This window comes from Acomys minous (assembly GCF_964271855.1).
Source record: "Acomys minous genome assembly, chromosome: 17".
In the NCBI taxonomy this organism is placed as follows: Eukaryota; Metazoa; Chordata; class Mammalia; order Rodentia; family Muridae; genus Acomys; species Acomys minous.
Window position 1 is genome coordinate 15,281,244 of NC_140500.1, and position 13,378 is coordinate 15,294,621.

Sequence of the window (13,378 nt, forward strand, 5' to 3'; positions counted from 1 at the left end):
CACTGAAATAGAAAGTGCCCCCATTTCTGGGCCACAGAACTATAAATGGTAAATTTTATGATGGTGGAAGTTCCAAGAGATACTTCCGAGGTCCTGTGTGGATTCAGGGATTTCAGGACGCACCATCTATCTCACCCCACAACTATAGTTTTCTCCTGGTCATAGCCCACACTCTCAGAGGCAAATGCAACAGCTTCATTGGCCTCTCTTCCCTCCCAGGGGGTGTCTGTGGGAGCATCCTCTGATAGACAGATGCTCGGTGGGTGTGTTGTGTTATTCTGGGATGGCCAGACTGCTGGGGCCACCCTGAGCCTGCTGAGGGGCAGTCACACTGAGAAGCTTTCTAGTCTATGGACTCTAGTCTGTGTTGGGGGAAGTGAGATTTCACTTTATTTCCCAAGGCAGGTAGGAGAGCACTTAGAGAAAGTAGCAGGGAACTCGCAGTCTCTCGAGAGGCCACCGGAGGCTAGTGTCTGGGCTCAGCTGCAGTTGGGAGCTCACTTGCTTTGCCCCACACCTTTGCTTGCCTTGGAGGCAAGAGCTAGGTAGTATAACTGAACTAACACATCCCTGTCAGGGAGGGTCCTAGCCTCAGCCATGAGCTCCAGTAGGCCTGGTCACCTTGAGCTGCACCTTCCCCACCCTGGCTCCCTTCAGGTAGACTTTGTCTACACATCTCCCTCTCCTGCTTTCTCCAGACCTCTTTGGGTCTCTGGTCTTTCTGCCCTCTCTGTCATCTCCAAGGATAAGATGTAGTTTTTAGTTCTGAAGGTGAGGTGAAGGGTAAGATGAAACATTTTCAGAGACAAAGCCTGCTTAGCACATGGAAAAGGGAACGCTCTGAATGGGAAAATGGAGGCAGAGAACCCAGGGGGAAAGGTTTTCCTTAAGGGACCTACTAGGACTAGACTGAGCACCCAAGTTCAGTCACAGGGGGTCCCCATTCTGGACCCCCCAACCCTGCTCCTAAGTGGGTTCATCACCTCTGTGGTCTCTGACCAGTAATCATTATACCATCTTATTGTATTTTCATGGAGAGAAACTGCAATTAAACACAGCAAGGTCAGCCACGAATTTTTTTTTTTCTTTTTGAGGCAGGGTTTCTCTGTGTAGCCTTGGCTGGCCTCGAACTCACGTCGACTGATCTGCCTGCCTCTGCCTCCCGAGTGCTGGGATTAAAGACATGCGCCGCCGCCACCACCACCACCAGGCCGGCAGCCAGCTGTGAATTCTTTACCACCCAAACACCTCTGTAGAAAGAGAAGCCTTCGGCAGGGTGTGGTGGTGCACATCTTTAATCCCAGCACTGCTGGAGGCAGAAGCAGGTGGATCTGAATTTGAGGCCTGCCCGGTCTACATAGCAAGTTCCAGGGCAGCCAGGACTACATATAGAAAGACCCTGTCTCAAACAAACAAACAAACAAACAAGAAACCCAAAACCAGACGATTGAGGGGGAAGGGAGGAGGGGATGGGGTCCGCCGGAGGGAGAAAAAGAGAGAGGGGGTAGAGAACAGGAGGGGGAAGGGGAGAGAAAGGAAGAGAGGTAAAGGGAGCTCTTTAAAGCCCGTCTTGCCCCCTTTTGGAAGCCCCAATGAACTAGCTTCCCAGTGTCACTGTGCATTCCAAGGCTCACAGGATAATAAGAGCGTTTGTTAGCAGGGGGCCATAGCTCCTGAGTTAGAGTGGCCTCCTTTGGTCAATGAAAACTTTAGAATGCGAGCTCCAGTGGGAGCAGAGACAGAGACTGAAGTCCCCTTGTTACCTGCTCTGCAGGCTGTCAACCGGTTTCCTCTGGCTTCAGGTCAGGTGTCAGGTGGCTCTTTGTACACCTGTGTCTCTGGACATGGAACGGAGAGGAAAATCTTCTGCAGGTCTTGGCTTCTCACGACACAGCTCAGTGGCTGGGGGGGAGCTCCAAGCACAGGCTCTTCAGGTTTGGCACTAAGACTGAGGAGAGAGGCTTAAGAATGGAAGCCACTTCCTCATTAAGCTCCGCCTCCAGCTCTCTTTCTGAGGCAGACTTTGCTCAAGTAATTTGACTCGAAAAGCACTTTTAGATAGCCCTCACCAAACACTCTCCCTGCCTTCCAGCACAAATAGGTGGGCCGGTGTCCATGGTTCCCTGCTTTGCATTTTATCTGGTTAGTCAGTGTGCACTGACAAGCTACTCTGCTGCAGGTGCACAGGTACTCTTTAAGAAACGCCCATTGCTTATATTCCTGATAAGCGGTCAGTCCCCTGTTACATAGGGGCATTTTCATACAAGCGTATGTAGTACATTGCGAACGTCCTTTCCTGACTTTTGTCTTCAGCGTTCCTCCCCCTCCTGTTAGTGCCTTTTGTTCCTCCGGATAGTTTTACTTCTACTTTTGTGTCACACGTAACTTCGTTATAGTGGGGGGAAAAATCTATGGTCTATACAAACCTCGTTTCTCTGTCTCTGGTCCTCTGTTGCTGCACACCTACCTAGGCTGGGTCTCTCACTTAGCTGCAGTGAGCTGCGCTGCTAAGCGTCAATGGGCAAGTGACACTGGGGTGCTGACTTGAGAGTCCTCTGGGTAAATGCTAGGGGTGAGCAACACAGCCGGGTCACCTGGCTGACCTAAGTTTAGTTTTTTGAGAAAACTCCATGCTAACTTCCATAATGGCGTCCTAGTTTAATATTCCTATCAGCAGGGCATAAGAATGCCCCTTCGAGCCAGGTGTGGTGGAGCACGCTTTTAATCCCAGCACTTGGGAGGCCGAGGCAGGTGGATCCCTGTGAGTTCAAGTCCAGCCTGGTCTACAAAGAGAGTCCAGGACAGACAGAGAAACCTTGTCTCGAAAAACAAAAACAAAACAAAATAAAATAAATAACAACAACAACAATAATATTTTCTTTTTTAAAAATTAGGGGGCTGGAGTGATGGCTCAGTGGTTAAGAGCACTGTCTGCTCTTCCAGAGGTCCTGAGTTCAATTCCCAGCAACCACATGGTGGTTTACAACCATCTATAATGTGGCCTGATGCCCTCCCTCCTCCTGGCATGCAGGTGTACATGCACCTAGAGCACTTGTGTACATAAATACACATTTTTTAAAAGCTTAAAAAATTGGCGGGATGTTTATTTTTGTTTTCTGTGTGTGGGTGTTATTTGTTTTCTTAATGACTGTCATTCTGACTACTGTGAGACAGAATTTAATTCTAATTTGTTTTACTGATGGCTGGTGAGGCTGAGCTTTTTCATAGGATTACTGGCCATTTGTATTTAATCTCTAAAAAAAAACCTATTGATTTGGTTATTCTACTTATTGTGGTAAATAACTTCTTGTAATATATGCACATATGCATTCTCGATATAAATTCTCTTTATTGCTTATAGAGAGTTTCTCTCATTCCGTATACTGCCTGCCCACTCAGGAAACTGTTTCCTTTGTTGTCTCTTGAGACATTTTCCCTACTTTTTCTTCTAACAGTTTTCATGACTCGCATTAGGGATTTGGATTTGTTTGGAGTTGATATTTTTCACCGAGCGAGAGATAAGGGTCTAGTTCCATTCTTCTACATGTGGATAAGCCAGTTTCCCCAGCACTGTTTACTGAAGATGCTATCTTGCCTCCAACGTGGATTTTTGGCGTCTTTGTAAAACAGCCGACGTTTGTAGCTGTGTGGACCTAAATGCACATCTCCTCCTCTGCTGATTGTTCTGCGCTCTGTTGCTTTTGTCCCTGTGGCTCTGCAGTGTAACCTGAAATCAGGGACAGTGACGCCTCCACGATCCTATTTGCTCTGCACTTCTTTAGCTGTCTGAGTGTCTGCGTGCTTCCGTGTGAATTTTAAGATTTTTTTTTTCCTATTTGTTAGAAGGGGACTGGAATTGTGGTGGAGAGTATATTAACTTTGAAGATTTAAAAAAATGGCAATATAGCCATTCTCACAACATTAATTCTTGTAATCTATGAGTATTGGGATCTTTCTATCTTTGAGTTTTCTTTGATCTTTCTATCTTTCAGTTCCTTTCTTGAATGTTTTAAAGTTTTAATTGCTGAAGTCTTTTCACTTTCTTGGTTAGGATTATTTTATTTTATTTTTTGATTTTGAAGTAATTTTGGTTTTGGTTTTGTTTTTCTGAGACAGGGTTTCTCTGTGTAGCCTTGGTTGACCTGACCTCACTTTCTAGACCAGGCTGGCCTCGAACTCACAGAGATCCGCCTGCCTCTGCCTCCCCAAGTACTGGGATTACAGGTGTGAGCCCGGCTTGAAGTAATTTTTAATGGAATTGTATTTCCTGACTATTTCTCAGCATTTTTAATTGGCATATTGGTATATATACTGATTTATGAATGACAATTCTGTATTCTGTCATTTTACTGAAAATGTCGATGCAATCTAAAAGTTTCTTGATGAATCTCTAGGGTCTTATTTATAAAATCTTAACTGCAAAGAGGGACAGTTTGACCTCTTGATTTTTTTATTTGTATGAATTTAATCTCCTTCTTTTGTCTTATAGCTAAGACTTTAAGCAATGTTAAACAAGGAGAAAGTGGGCATCCATGTCTTATTACTGATTTTAGTGGAAACACTTTTAATTTTTCCCCTTTAGTATAACATTGGCTATCTATTTGGCCTACAGAGCCTTAATTATGTTGAGATGAGATCTACGCCTAGTCTCTTTGGAGCTTTCATCATGAAGGGATGATGGATGTTTTCAAATGCCCTTTCTGTATCTATTGAGGAGTCCGTTTACGTGATGTAGCACGTTTATTGATCGGTATATGTTGAATCACCCCTGCATCTCAGAAGTAAAGCCAACTTGACCATGTGAGCAATCCTTTATATGTAATTCTTAAATCTTGTTTGCAAGTATTTTACTGAGATTTTTTTCTTTAACATATAAGTTTAACAGAGAGATTGGTCTATCATTTTCTTTTGTTGTTTCTGTTGTGTCTTTGGGTGGTTTGGTATGAGGGTTTTCAGGTCCAAAAGGAATAAGACAAATGGCCGTCTGTGGTGGACCTGCTGGCCTCCAGGCCCACTCAGTGCCCGTGGCTCTTAGCTCTGCTCACCCTGCCCTCTACTCTAAACTTCTCCAGCTCATGGGCTCCCCTCCCTTGGCTTCCCATTCCTTTACCATCCTGCCATTTTGGCCAAGAGCTCTGTTTTTCTCTTCCTCTTTTGGTTCCCCCTTTCCTTTCCCTGAATTCTCTTTCTTTTCCCTTCTTCTTCTTCTTCTTCTTCTTCTTCTTCTTCTTCTTCTTCTTCTTCTTCTTCTTCTTCTTCTTCTTCTTTTCTTCTTCTTCTTTCTTCTTCCTCCTCCTCCTCCTCCTCCTTCTTCTTCTTCTTTTCTCTCTTCTCTCTTCTCTCTCTCTCTCCTCTCATGGCCCTGTCCAGTCTGCTGGCCATGTTCTCTCCCTCCTCTGGACTCTTCCAGAAGCCTCTGGTTGTACTCTTCCTCATACTTTTGAGCAGTCATGTTATCAGTTCATACAAGGACAACCCTGGCTCCATAAAAAGTTTGATAGCATCTTTTCCTTTTCTATGTTATGAACTAGCTTGAGAAGCTTGGAGTTAGTTCTTTAACATTCTGGTATAATTCAGCAGTAAACCCATCTGGGCTTGGGTTTTTGTTTTTTGTTGTTTTTAGTTAAGAGGTTTTTGTTTTGTTTTGTTTTAAAATTTTCTTTCTGCCTCAATCTCATTGCTTGTTATAAAATCTGTTTAAATAGTTTATCTCATCTTGGTTTAATTTTGGTATGCCATATGAGTTTAGAAATCCAGCTATGTCTTTTAGATTTCTCAGTTTAGTTTTTTTAAAGGTTGATTTATTTATTTTCTGTATATGAGTGCTCTCTCTGCATGTACACCTGCACGCCAGAAGAGGGCATCAGATTCTAGTATAGATGGTTGTGAGCCACCATGTGGTCACTGGGAAATGAACTCAGGACCTCTGGAAGGGCAGACAGTGTTCTTAACCACTGAGCCATCTCTCCAGCCTCCTTTCAGTTTAGTTTTTAAATTATGTCCTTCCAATGAGTTTTTGCATTTCACTGGTATCATTTGTAATCTTTTTCCTTCTTCTCTATTTCTATTACTTTGAGATTACTTTGAGGTTCTTCTCTCTCTCTTTTTATTAGCTTGACTAGGAGTTTGTCAGTCTTGTTTATCTTTTCATAGAGCTAGCTCTTCATTTCATCGGTTCTTTGTATCAAGCTTTTTTTATTTGTTTGTAGTTAATTACTTTCTGTCCTGATCTTAACTCTTTCTTTCCATCTACTTATTTTGGATTTGACTTACTTTTATTTTTGTAAGGCCCTCACATATGCTGTTATTTGAAATCTCTGGGGCAGAAGGTATTTTGTATTTTAGTGTAAGCACTTGTACATAGATGTGAGTATGTTGTCTTTTCATCTTCAACTATAGGAATCTTAACTTCACTCTTGAGTTTTTTGATGACGCATTCATCATTCAGTAGTGCCATTGTTTAATTTCCATGTATTTATATATGTTCTATGCCCTTTCTTGCTGTTAATTTCTGGTTTTATTTCAATGTGGTCATGTGAAATACAATAAATTATTTCAACTTTCTCATATATGTTGACACTTGCTTTGTGCCCTAACATATGGTCTAGTCTAGAGAAAGGTTCACAAAGGCTGGGAAGAATGTGTGTACTTCAGTGTTTGGATGTAATGGTCTATACATGTCTATTACATATTATGTCTTGTTCAGTTTTTGTCAGTGTGACCTGTCTACTGGTAAGATGTCTATTGACCTATATAGTAAAGTTATTTATAATTGCTGTGTGGGAATTAATGTGTGTCTTTACATCTATTAATGTTTGTTTTATGAAACTGGGTGAACCCATGATTAGGGCATATATGTTTAAAATTGAATTCCTTCTTTATTCAATATGTGACTTTGACCATTATATTATTATTGTGTTTGTGTGAGTAGGGGTATGAACATGCCACAGCACACACATGGAGGTCAGAGAACAACTCTCAGCCCTTCCCTCTACCTAACATTTCTGCCACTCTGGAAAATTCCAGTAGCTGGTCTGTGAACTTCTGGATGATTTTCATGTCTCTGCCTTCCATCTCATTGTAGAAGTGCTGTGATTACAGATGTGCCCCCATGATGTCATTCTAGAAGTGCTGTGATTACAGATGTGCCCCATGATGTCAGGCACTTTATGAGTTCCAAAAATTGGACTCAGATCATTTGACTTGTGTGGCAAGTGTTTTTGCAAACTTCCAGGATCCCTCTTTTGTCTGATTTTGGTTTGAATTCTATCCTGTCAGATATTAAAACAGCAAAACATGCTTTCTTCCTAGTAGCATTTGCTGGAAATGTCTTTTAAAATGGGAGGTGGTGGCACATGCCTTTAATCACAGCACTCTGGAGTTAGAAGCAGGAGGATCTCTGTGAGTTTAAAACCAGCCTGCCTGCCTGCCTATATAGCCAGTACCAGGACAGTCAGAGCAACACGAAGAAACATTGCTTTGAAAAACTAGGGGGGGGGGGGAGGGGAGAAATGCCTTTTCTATCTTTTCACCCAAAGGTTATCTGTCTTTAAGGGTGAAGTGTATTTCTTTGGGGAAATATATATATATATATATATATATATATATATATATATATATAATCTTTTAAAAGATTTATTTATTTACTTATTTATTATGTATACAGCATTCTGCCTGCAAGCCAGAGGAGGGCACCAGATCTCATTATAGATGGTTGTGAGCCACCATGTGGTTGCTGGGAATTCAACTCATGATCTTTGGAAGAGCAATCAGTGCTCTTAACCTCTGAGCCATCTCTCCAGCCCTAGATCTTATTTTCAAACCCAGTCTTCTATTCTGTGTCTTTTGATTGGGGCTGGTTGAGATCATTAAGATTCAGAATTATTTCGGAAAGGTATGTAGTCTTATCATTGGCTCTGTAGTATTTGTTGGTTTTGTGCTCATTTGCTTAACTACGATCTTGGTTTGTTCTTCCTGGTGGCCTCATGGATATACTTTTCTCAGAAGGATAAGCATCTTCTATAAACTAGCCTTAATGATCATGCATTTCTTTTTTTTTTTTTAATTTTATTTATTTAGTATGTATAGTCTTCTGCCTGCATGTACACCTGATCACCAGAAGAGGGCAGCAGATCTCCGTAAAGATGGCTGTGAGCCACCATGCAGTTCCTGGGAATTGAACTCAGGACCTCTGGAAGAGCACTCAGTGCTCTTAACCTCTGAGTCATCTCTCCAGCCCCCCTGATCATGCATTTCTTTAGTCTCTCTTTAACATGAAACTTTTTCTTTCTCCTTTAGTTATGATAGATAGTTTTGCTGGGTGTGATATTCTGGGTTAGAGTTGCTGTCTGTCAGAACTTTAAACATGTCATTCCAAGGTCTCCTGGCTTTTAAAATTGCTGATGAGGAATCTGACATCGTTCTAATGAAACTGCCTTTATATGGTATTTCTCTCTTTGCATTTCAATATGTTTTTTTCCTGTATATTTAGTGTTTTTACTATACTACAACATGGGAAAGTCCTTTTATTGTCTTGTCTCTCTCTTTTTTTTAAAAATACCTCTTGTATCTGGATAGACATCTTTTTTCATTATGATTTTACTATTAGTTTTTTTATTCCTTTCACATGAAATCTTTTTTTCTATGCTTATAATTAATAGATTTTATCTTTTCATAGTGTTCTATGGATCTCAACTGCTGTTCATATTTTATTACTATTTTTCCTTACCATTGACTGACCATCCATCCTAACTTTTTCTCCTTGTCTTCCAGCCTTGATATTGTCTTCCCTTTAGTGCCTTCCTCTTGATGTATCATTCTACAGAGATTTTTTTTTCATTTACTGAAAGTTCCCTTTCTTATGTTTCTTTCCAGCACTCCTAACTCTTTATTAACTTTTACCTTAATATAATGGCCTGACTTTCTTATCCCATTAATGTATTTGTGTTTTCTTGGAGTTAGTTCAGGAGTTTGTAGTTGGTGTCTTTTTTAATTTCATCATGCTCATTATTTTGAGTTCTCTAGAATTTTATTTAATTCACTTTTATCAGATGTCATCACTGTGGATTTAATAATTTTTTGGAGAGTCATGATGCCTTTGTTTTTCATATTTCTTATATTTTTGGATTGAGACTTATATGAAGTCATTGGTCAATTTTTTTTTCTTTCAAAATGACTACTATTATCTTAGTGGAAGTGTTTGAAATAGTCAAGAGGGATTGTAGTAGAACTGAAGTTTCATTTTCTTTGATCCACTGGTGTTTGGGGTGCCAAGATCAGTCCTCAGTACTCCTTTGGGAGTCAAGCACTGTCGGCTTGGTGGTGCCAGTTTTCCTCCTCTTGCTGTCCCCTCCTGGGCTCCAGATGCATGTCACACATCTTGCTGTCCCCTCCTGGGCTCCAGATGCATGTCACACATCTTGTTGTCCCCTCCTGGGCTCCAGATGCATGTCACACATCTTGTTGTCCCCTCCTGGGCTCCAGATGCATGTCACACATCTTGCTGTCCCCTCCTGGGCTCCAGATGCATGTCACACATCTTGCTGTCCCCTCCTGGGCTCCAGATGCATGTCACACATCTTGCTGTCCCCTCCTGGGCTCCAGATGCATGTCACACATCTTGCTGTCCCCTCCTGGGCTCCAGATGCATGTCACACATCTGGGTCGTCTTTTGTGAAGACTACCAGAGCTGACCAGCACCTGTGAGCTGATCATGAAAGACCACCCACTGTTGTGGCCAGTAAATGTGACCCCCAGCTCCCACAAGTCCACTCAAAGGCAAAAACAGCAGTTGTAACCCAACCCATAAAAAACTGTCCATGAGTAAGACAAGCAGCTGTGACCTCACAACTTCTGCTTTCCTCCCTTCCTCATCCCCACCCCTTCTCTAAATAAAATGTCTGTTACTGAGATGAGAGCACTGTGATGGTTTCACACACACACACACACACATACACACACACACACACACAGAGGGGGTGTTGGAAAGCGAGAGACACACACACGGGGGGGGGTTGGAAAGACACACACACACACACAGAGGAGGGAGGGAGAGAGGAGAGAGAGAGAGAGAGAGAGAGAGAGGGAATGAACAGGCTGTCTCACCCTGTAGCTCTGCTTGCTTTCTCTCATCAGACCTGCCCATCCCTCCAGCACAGATTCTGGGCTCCCCACGCCTCCGTTCTGTCTTATAACGCTTCCATTTTACTTGCTGTGAAGCCAGTGCCTTGCAGCCGTCACCCCCCCCCCCCTTCATCTCACTGTTGCTGTTCACCTTTCCCAGTTCACTCACTGGAGCTTCAAGCAGGCTATGTGTCACCTACCACTGTCCACATATGTAATCCTAAGCATGCTGAGGGGAAGTGACGGAATTTCTGTTCCTCAGAGGAGGTGACAGGCTTAGGGGGTTAGGGTTCTCCTCAGTTGAAATCCTCCAGCTTCACCAGATCACATAATCTCTCCTGTGATTCTAGAACATCATTTTCAGGTGGGGCTAGTAGAAAAGCTTATAAACATGAATTTAACCCCAGCCATAGTAAAAGCCACAAAATCTAATTTTAGATAGAGCACGCCACTACTATAGTCATAGGATTCCCCTTGTGTATGAAAGAAAAAAAAGGTTAAATATGGTTTTAGTCTCTATACCGATTAACTGACATAGACATTTGTATTCATTCTTATGATTCTGAAATTTTGAGCACAGTCGGCTAAGTACGAGATGAAGGAACTGGAAATAGTGAAAGGGGAGTTAAGACTACTTCCATCAAACTTGGGGGGAAACGGGTCACTTAGCTCTTAGGCTAATAGACCCAGAATTGGTGAACAGATGACAGGATCATAGAAAATTCTGACTCTTGGTGTCCCAAAGTAAACTCTCACCAGCAAACTAACATAGTGTGCAGGAGTTTGGTCAGTTGAGGGAATATCAAAGAAATGCTAGGAATGGTTTTCCTTATTTAAAAAAACCTTAAAGTTAATAAAAATGATTAATAAAAAGAAAAAAATTAAAATTATTACTGTGGAGGTACTGGATGCTTCTTTGCAAAATTCAAGAGTAACAGAATGCATGCAAGTAACAACTGAGTCACACAGCATGTAGTACAGCTGTCATTAGAGATCACCTGGGAACTAAAACGACCCTGGTTGCAGGATCCGTTAAGCATGCCCCGTGAGCTCAGTGGTGGTGGAGCACATCTTTAATCCCAGCACTAGAGAGGCAGAGGCAGAGGCAGAGGCAGGCAGATCTCTGTGAGTGCGAGGTCAGCCTGGTCTATAGAGTGAGTTGCAGGACAACCAGGGCTGCACAGAGAAACCTTGTCTCAAAAGAAAAACAGAACAAAACCCAAAACCAACCAACCAAACAAAAACAAAACCACAACTCCCCGATGGCCACCTGTTATCCCAGCACTTTGGCAGTCAAGGCAAGAAGATTGGTAGTAGTAGTAGTAAATCCTTTTGGTTTTTTGAGACAGAGTTTCTATGGGTAGTTTTGGCTGTCCTGGAATCACTCTGTCAGCTAGGCTGGCCTCAAACTCAGAGATCCGCCTGCCTCTGGCCCCCCCAGTGCTAGGATTAAAGGCGTGGGCCAGCTCCTTTTAGTTTTTTCAGATGATTTTTGTGGTGTAGCTCAGCTGGCCTTGAACTTGTTATCATCCTGCTTCCATTTCCTGATGTACACCCCAAAATCTGGCTCACCCACAGAGTTTATTCCTCACTCAATTCTTTCTTTAGTCAAATGCCTTTTAATATACAGGAACTCCTCACTCAATTCTTTCTTTAGTTAAATGCCTTTTAATATACAGGAACTCAGAGAGAGAGAGAGAGACAGTGTGGGAGAAATAAAAAGGTGTTTTTTCCTCCTTCCCCTATATTTGTCCGTAAGTCCAAAATTGTGTTTGGATGGTGGTGGTGTTGCTGGTACAGCCAGTAGCAAGACCTCAGGAGGATGCAGTGCTCTCCCATCCAGTACACAGAGGCTGTGGGTGGAACTGTGGTGGATTTAGCTATCCCAGCTTCCTTTAGGACTCCACAATTAAGAACATCTCATACCTGATGCCTCTATCACTGCTCCCTCTACAGGAAGCCATGAGGGTACATGTCCGTCTACCTTGAATCTGACTGAGGCTCCTCTATGAGAGGCAGTGAGAAACTTGAGAAAGTGAACATTCACCTTGTCGAATTTATGATTGTTAAAAGAGAATTCTAGACCTAACGGGCCGTCAACTGTAAAAGTAGATGTGAGCATGTTTTCAGTCTCTGACTGGGAAGAAGTGTAATTGCAATAGGATTTTATAGAGTCCCTGCCACTACTAAACTCACTTGCCCGGTGACTGTTTACAGTTATGCCCCTTTTATGGATATGTAAACTGAGGCACAGAACTGCTCAAGGTGACATATCTATGGGCAAAGCTGGGGTTGGATGGAGCCCAGGCAGTCTGTCTTTGGACCCCTTACCCTGACCATCTTTCCTGTCATTATTTAGATGCGTCCTCTTGTATTAAAGGCTCTTTGTCTTCTTTTCTGGGCTCATATCGTGGCCCTGACTCTGGAGTATAAAACCACAGCAAGGTTTGAAACAGTGCAAGACTGATGATGTCTTTTCTGCGGGTTGTTGGGAGTTTGGAAACCGTCTTGCGCACAGAGGCCCGCGCCTCCCTGCTCTGGGTTAAGTCCACATCACAGTTCTCCGGAGATGCAAGTTAATGTGTAGAAACCAGCGCAATACAAACGTAACACCTCCCCTGAAAGTGAGAGCCGGTTCCTGCAGAACAGCCAGCGCTTCCAGTTTTTCCTGTTTGCACACTCATCTCAGCATTCCTTATCTGACCATAAATGTGTGCTGTTTGACGTCCTCCTTTGACCCGGATAGAATATTTTATTGGTTTCAGTCCAGTGTTGTAGAAAGCATTGGCATAAGCTCTTTTTAATGTATTAGTTAAGCCAGATACATCTATTTTTAAATTTTCACGCACACGTACTACATGCTGTGGTCGTTTCCACTCATTACCATTTTTTTCTCTCCCCTCGACCGGCTTTCCTCCAGCTAGTTAGCCCCCTTCCTACTGGTCAATTTCCCCACTGAGGGTAATTAGGGCTGCTTGTGTGAGCACAGCTACGGAGGGGGGCGGGGCATTTACTTAAGGTGGAGGCAGCTTACCAGTGGCTACACCTCTGAAGAAATGACCCCCTCACCCCAGCAACTGTTAACTGCCAAGAGCTCCTTGGCGGGGATGGGAGGTGGGTGGGGGGTGAGGGGGTGGGATGTTGGGGGTTGGGGGTTGGGGGTTGAGGATGGGGGGTTGGGATAGGGAGATGGGTGTCTCAGAAGCCCCTCCCCCATCCATGGTGGAATGTTGAAGGGACCATTCTGACAGGAGTT

The 13,378-nt window shown here is 43.0% G+C and overlaps 1 protein-coding gene across 4 annotated transcripts in view; it reads right to left on the reverse strand.

Annotated features, from left to right (window-relative positions):
- The window catches only part of BCL2L14 (BCL2 like 14), a 46,060-nt gene that overhangs the window by 24,319 nt on the left and 8,363 nt on the right, over positions 1 to 13,378 (reverse strand). The window contains exon 1 of one of the 4 annotated variants that reach the window (XM_084765028.1): positions 1,764 to 1,945. The exons of the other annotated variants lie outside the window; for them this stretch is intronic. The gene's annotated coding sequence lies outside the window, so the exon portion shown is untranslated. Of the gene's footprint in view, positions 1 to 1,763; positions 1,946 to 13,378 lie in introns of those variants that run through there. 4 annotated transcript variants of the gene reach the window in all.